Source organism: Cyprinodon variegatus, unplaced genomic scaffold (genome assembly GCF_000732505.1).
Source record: "Cyprinodon variegatus isolate N-32 unplaced genomic scaffold, C_variegatus-1.0 Scaffold185, whole genome shotgun sequence".
Lineage (NCBI taxonomy): Eukaryota > Metazoa > Chordata > Actinopteri > Cyprinodontiformes > Cyprinodontidae > Cyprinodon > Cyprinodon variegatus.
In genome coordinates this window covers 735,098-742,281 of record NW_015150638.1, presented here as the reverse complement: position 1 = coordinate 742,281, position 7,184 = coordinate 735,098, and positions in this window count along the sequence as shown.

Here is a 7,184-nt window from a genome sequence, read left to right as displayed (position 1 = left end):
CCCACAGTGCCAAAACCACCACTAACTAATGTACTGACCATGGCATTACTGTCCTTGATTGACCTGCCAATTCCCCTGACCTGAACCCCATAGATAATTTGTGGGGTATTATGAAGAAGCAGCTGCAAGACACCAGACCCAACAATGCAAATGAGCTAAAGGCCGCTATTGAAGCATCCTGGGCATCCATAACACCTCAGCAATGCCACAGGCTGATTGCCTTCATGCCACGCCACATTGATGCAGTAATCTGTGCAAAAGGATTCCCAAGCAAGTACTGAGTGCATTAATGGACATTTTCAAATGTTTGATTTTGTTTTGCTGTTATATTTTTTTTTTACTTGGTCTGAGGAAATATTCTAATATTTTGAGATAGGATTTTTGAGTTTTCTTCAGCTGCACGCCATAATCTGCTATATTAAAACAATAAAAGGCTAAAAGATATTTCAGTTGATTTGTAATGAATCTAGAATGTATGACATTACATGATTTTTAATTGCATTACAGAAAATAAAGAACTTTATCACAATATTCTAATTTTCTGAGACAGTCCTGTATGTTCTCCCTCTGCTCTCACTGTTTGTTGGTTCCTTGTCTTTGCTGTGTTCCCATGCTGTGGTCTACGTTCCTTGTCTCTCCTTGGCTCCTCGTGTTTGGTTTTCCCTTGATGTCTCCATGGTTCTGGTCTGCGTTTCATTATTAGTTGGATTTTTGGTTTCCTGCCTCTGTTGAACAGTTTCCTTTTATTAAATCCACAAAAATTATCTTATTATCTCAGCCTCTCTGCCTCTGCATTTGGGTCCTAAACCACAACCAACCCTGACAATTTTTAAGTCTTACTTAAATAATTATTTGGACAAGTTTCTATTTTGAAAGCACTCCGCCAACCTCTGTTTATATTCCATATAACTAAAAAGTACAGTAATGTTCGAAAAAATTTAAGATAACAAACATCAAACTAAATAACTGAAAAAATAAATACATGTCAGGCAGTTTGTAGTCAGGATCAAATTAAGTTATTTGTAGAGTTAAAATATTAGGACTCATTGTGTAATACTGAAAAAGCACTTAGAAATAACTTGAGAGCATGTCTTTCATTGAAGAAAAACAGATTGTATTCACTGCATATTTTGCTTCTATTTACTCTGCAGCACCTGTTATGTTTTTGGCTGGTTAACCAAGAAATTAAGAGGCTAGAAAGTCTGGTTACACAGTTGAATGAACCACCATCTGTCCCACATATTTGGATGTTTGTGACGACACTGCAGCAGACAGGGTCAAAGCATGCAGGGTGCTAGTATTTCATTAGGATACTCTGGGTGATTACTGAGAAATCTGGAAATTCATCTACTCAAAACATGAGGGCCACGCCTCCCTCCTGGCTCTGCAGTCACATAGTCATGAGTTAGCAGGTAAGGCTGTTTACACTTCGTCAGATAGAGTTTTCACTGACTATTCTGGATGTATGATTTGAGCTAGTTTCATGCCAGTGTGCCCAGAAGCAAATTTTCTTTTTCTGTTAACATGGGACATTGGAAATGCTATTTATTCTCTACTGATCTACTAAATAACATAATTTAAATCTAATAACAATGTTATAATAGCCCCACTCTACTTCTTTGGTGTGTTCTTTCAAATGTGTTGTTTCTGTCTCTTAAAGCAAATTTGATGCATTTAAAAAAAATGTTCACTATCAGAATATTGTATATTCTTCACAGCCTAAAATGGAAAAGGTTATTTATAGGAAATGCATTAAATCGTTTCTCTACAGGTTATAAGTACTATTTAAATTAAACATAACTATCGGTATTAGCACTTCAAAGTAAAAAAAAAAAATCTGCACACTTCACTAATTTCTTGAAATGTTTAGCGTAATTAAAGGTACAATCAAATAAGTTGCTGGGATAGCAACGCATTACTCATATAAGGTCAATTCAACATTTTATGCTTTTGTTGAAAAATACATTCAGGATTTTCCAAAGCAATAACTATAAGTGTGTTTAATCATCCTTTTTATTTGCAACTTATACACTCCAGTAAAAGTTGTAGTCATCATTTAGGCCATTCCTTAGGAAGCACATTACCATTTCTGGGAAAGCACAAAAAAGCACAGGAAAAAAAAAATCTTTAAAAACATGTATTATAATCTTCTAAATTCCAAAAAACCTCAAACATTGATAATAAAAAATGATGAAGCTTTTCCATCTGGCTATCAGACATCATATTAAAAAGAAAAGCCTGGTTGATTATGATAAGCCTATTGAATTAGTTCTGTTTATTTTAATGTTCATTATTATTGTATAATATATTAAGTTCTTCAAAATATGTAATGTTTAAATCATTACAATCATGTATAATACCATATTTTCTCAAATCTGTCTCATCGTTCTTCTGGCTGCACATTCATCAGAGGTGTCAATACTAATGGTTCTCCTTCCCTGGTCGTGACTTCTGTGTTTTTTCCTTTATCTGAGGAACAGGAGCGAAGCTTTAGTGACTACTAATGACTCTCTTGTCTGCTGAGCAGCGGGGATGGGCTATTAGAAAGGACATAGACAAAGAGGGGGAAAGAATACAAATGATTTAGTTCCTCTCCATCATGATAGTGAAGGATGTTTAACCCCCTGTCACCCATATTTATATAAACTATTAAGATAAACTACTCAAATAGAATTAGAAATGTGGGTATATTACATTAAATTGGGAATATTACAAATTTATATAATAATAAATAAAATAATTCAATTTTATTGTCAATACACTGTGACAAGTACAGAGCGACGAAATGAATTCTCTGCATTTAACCTATCCCCTTGGGGAGCAGTGGGCTGCCATTGTGCAGCGCCCGGGGAGCAGTGTGGGGTTAAGGGTCTTGTTCAGGGAGCCAGAGTGGCGGTGGGGGAATCAAACTCACAATCTCAGGATTCAAAGCCCTATGCCCTAACCACTAGGTTGCCACTGTCCTATTTGTGACATTCATAACAGTCAATCATAACATGCACTGTTAGGGACCAGTTTTAACAGGAACAAGAGCTTGTCAAAGGTTCCTAGGTCCACACTGAATGTGTGATAAATGAAACTGAGGGAATTCACAGGCTATCTTAGCTGTGTACATAATACAAAATGTTTGTTGCATATTCGCAACAATGGCCGTCAACTGGTTAATGTGTACTGAATACTAATATATCTTACACTGTGTTCTTATTCAAATAAATTGAACCAGTAAATTCTAACAGGATCTTCTAAAATTCCCCACCTTCCTCATTTGTCCACCATTTTCCAGGGACTGCTTTCATCCATCCTGAGGAAAGTGGGCAAGGTGTCAGGTTCTTGGAGTAAGCTGAAAGAAGCAGACTACGCAATGAGAGAGAGTGCATCGGAAAGGCTGACTAGGCTCAGCTGGATGGAAACGCCCCTCGGGACTAAGAACAGGTTCTGCCCTTAGGTTTCTATCAGCAGGTTTAACTTGGAACATGGCAACCTGTCTCTCTCTCGAGAATGGTGGCAAGGGATGGAACTTTACTGTGGAGGCTCATTCATGAATGCACTCACAGCATATGAGTCCTTGCCAGGGTATATATATATCCCTCTTGGACTTTTTCACATTGCTACGATTAAAAATGTCATTTTATTTATTTGGATTTAGTGGCCAACACAAACTAGCATTTGTTACCTAGAATAAAAAATATTCTTCTTACAAATAAAATCAAGTATCAAATCTTTATATCTGATACCCCTACATTTAACAGAGTTTCATCAGTTTCGCCTCCGGAAACGGCTTGACGGAGTTCATCATGTAAAATGAGAAACACTACTACCACTACACCCCTGGCTTAGGTATTTTTTAGACACAATGGGCAGACATTTCTGCATCTAAACCAAGGTGCTTTGCCTAAATGAATTTAAGCTGCCATTACAACACATGCTGGGTTTATACAGCTTTGATTCAGATACAGCTGAATACAAATTCATGTCAAAAATGTTGAAATGTTCTTGCTAGAAATTTTGAAAACTTTTCATTTTACTTCCCTATAATGCATTTCTTTGTGGTGGTCTATCAGTTTAGGGTTGTTAGCAGAAATAAATCATTACATTTGCAAGGCACTGTACTATTGAAAAGCATTACAGAGAACTTGAATAGAATTTACATACATCTAATATGAGGACCAGTCATTTTTTAGTACACTTAAGATCTTTTAGATTTAATGTAAGTCTGGGAGGCTTCCCATAAGCCCTTGTTTACAGGGTATTAAGTTGTCAGACCTCACAGAACTAAGCCTTTATCAATGGCCTTAAAGAGAGCTGTAAAATCACAGCCCAGTCTGATGGCTCATTAGCCCTCCATTCTGTGCTCTACTTTAACAGTGTGTGAGATATTAAGGATGCATCCAAGCACTCGGAGCTGTTGCCTATGGAACAGCCCTGCACTGTAAAAATAGAAACCTGACAAGAGGAGTAAATGTCCAAAGTGAAAGTTGTGATGATATAAAGTCATAATATAGCTGTTCCCATTTGTGGAACAGAAAATATGAAGTGGGAGTCCCTTTCTCAGGGCTTTAGGGCTTTGCACTTTAAGAATTATGGCTGTTGGCTATTCATGAACCTTTAAGGTGAGTAATACTGCACCAGAATCTGGGCTCTGACAGGATGCAGGGGACATCAGGGTAGCAATGAATATTTTTGAAGGTGTGATAACCATTGTGTTTATGAGTCACACACCAAAGGCAACAAACCACCAGCAGGAGGCCCAACTACAGGGTTTGCGTCGTTGAATGGATGGTGTACAGTAGTACAGAGGGTTATTCACAACAGCAGAGAGGAACGGTGGTAAAGGGTCCTTTAGAGAAGGGAGGAAGAATGAGAAGGTTGGGAAAAAAGACACAAATGCTCAAAGGGTGAGTAACCATCATATGATCAGCTGGTTGCTATGGCAACTGATCCCAGTAGGCAGTCCTTGGAAAGTGAGTCACATGAGCGGATTGAAGGAGACAGGAAGCATACCTTGCCTGCATGTATGCAGGGCTGCTTGTTTATGTGTGTGTGTGAGGAGGTAGCTGTACTGTTTGGATGCATCCCATGATGCATAAAAAGATAAGCTCTAGGTTAGCTGATCCAGCAGCAGTTGAATACAAAATGCCCCAGAGAAGACATTCTGACATTAAGCTTCTAATGTTTAAGACGATTATAAATGAGGACTCAGAATATAACTCTGTAGGCACTGTGTGTTCCAGCAGCTGCCAAGTTAACACCAGTCTTCTTCTGTTCACTTTGCTCAGCTTTGGCAAAGACACACTCAGTCAAATATTTAATTCAGAACCTTGGTGTTTCAGGACATTTGGCTTTTGTTTCTTCTTTTTTTTTTTTTTTTATAAAGCTTTTCCATGTTTTGCCAAAGGCAATTTTATTTTTATGTCACGTAAGTCTCTTTTTGCACATGTTAATACCAACATTTTGGCTCATGTGGTGCCAAATAAATCCAGCCCAGTTAGACTGCATCAAATTCTCTGAAGCAACAGTTTCCAAGAATTACAAAATACCATCAGATTAAAGGGCGACAGTGGCGTTGGATGTAGGAGTTTGCCCTGAAATTGAAGGATTGGTGGTTCAAGCTCTGACTCCAACTTTCAGTGTTGTTGTGTCCTTGGGCAAGACACTTCACCTGCATTGTCTACTGATGGTGGTCAGAGGGCCCGGTGGTGCCAGTGTATGGCAGCCCCGCTTCTGTCAGTGAGCCCCAGGGCAGCTGTGGCTACAATGTAGCTTGCCACCATCAGTGTGTGCGTGAAATGGTTAATGAATTTAGTGTAATGCGCTTTGGTCAAGTCTCCTAACTTGAATAAAGGCGCTATATAAGTACATGCCATTTAAACCATCAGTCTAGACTTTAACTAGGCCGTTCTTCCACTTGAACATGCATTGTTCTAAACCCTTCTCTCGTAACTCAGGCTGAATGTTTACGGCCACTATCCTGCTGGAAGGTAACATTCTTTCAAAGTTATTGCAACGTTACAGACTTATTTCTACAGCAGTATTTTTATTGCAATAAGATTCAGATTTGATGAGTGGATGATGAATAATTGTTTTGTTGACAGATCTCATTTCCTTACACCTGAGCAGTAGATATATGCAGGTCCTACAGAGCAGGGGTCTCCAATCCTGGTCATCGAGATCTACTGTCCTGCAGTTTGTAAATGCATCCCTGCTTGTTATGCCTTTGCATAACTTCATAGCATGCTGAAGAGGTAATTGCTAAATTTGGTCATTTGAATTGGTTGTGTTGGAGCAGGAAAGCATCTAAAATCTGCAGGACAGTAGATCTGGAGGACCAGGGTTGAAGGCCCCTTCTATAGAGTTATAGAGGTCCAGCGTTAAAGAGGTGCTTTAAACCTCTCCATAACTGCAGGGCAGACATTTCTAATGAGTTTGTTGTGCATGACAGTGCTGATTATCCCTTAGTTTAAAAACAAAAATAAACCTTAGGGGTCTACAAAAACTACACACAGGTAGACTCACATTTGAAGGCAAGCTTCGATTTAATTTAGAAAAATAAAAGTTGGGGGCTAATACCTAACACTTTTTAAAAAAATTTTTAAATCCAAAGTTAGATTTTCCTTTTACGTCATACTCATACACTACTTTCTCTCACTCTATTGTATTTCACCCATTTCAGTGACAGTGCGCTGATAGCACTGTAGTCAGTAAAGTTCACTATATGGATCATATTTGGGAGGAAAATATAAAATTGATCATGCAGGGAAAAATCGGTGTATTGTGATGAATGAAGCTGGATGAAGGCAAAGCCAAGGCCGTATCTGTCAGAAAGAGAAATGACAGCCACATATTATGTCTGCTGGAGATATGAAACCACCCAGGCTTATTTTATTGGCGATCATCAAGTCAGCGATATGAGTAAATGAAGATATTCAGGATTTATATGAAAACATTAAGGCTCTGATATTGGGGAGCTTTTTCACACCTGCAGACTAACTGTCTCATTATACAGACATACAGCGAACACTGCAGATGTTTTTTTCTGGATCAGCCGCTGACGTGCTCACGGGCTGATGAGTCAAACTTGCGTCAGACTTTGTCGTGACTTGCTATAGTAATGTAGCCTAATTTTCCCACAACACAACCATAACCACGTGGAAACCAGACACGCGTGTGAGAGAGAGCCTCCTTTA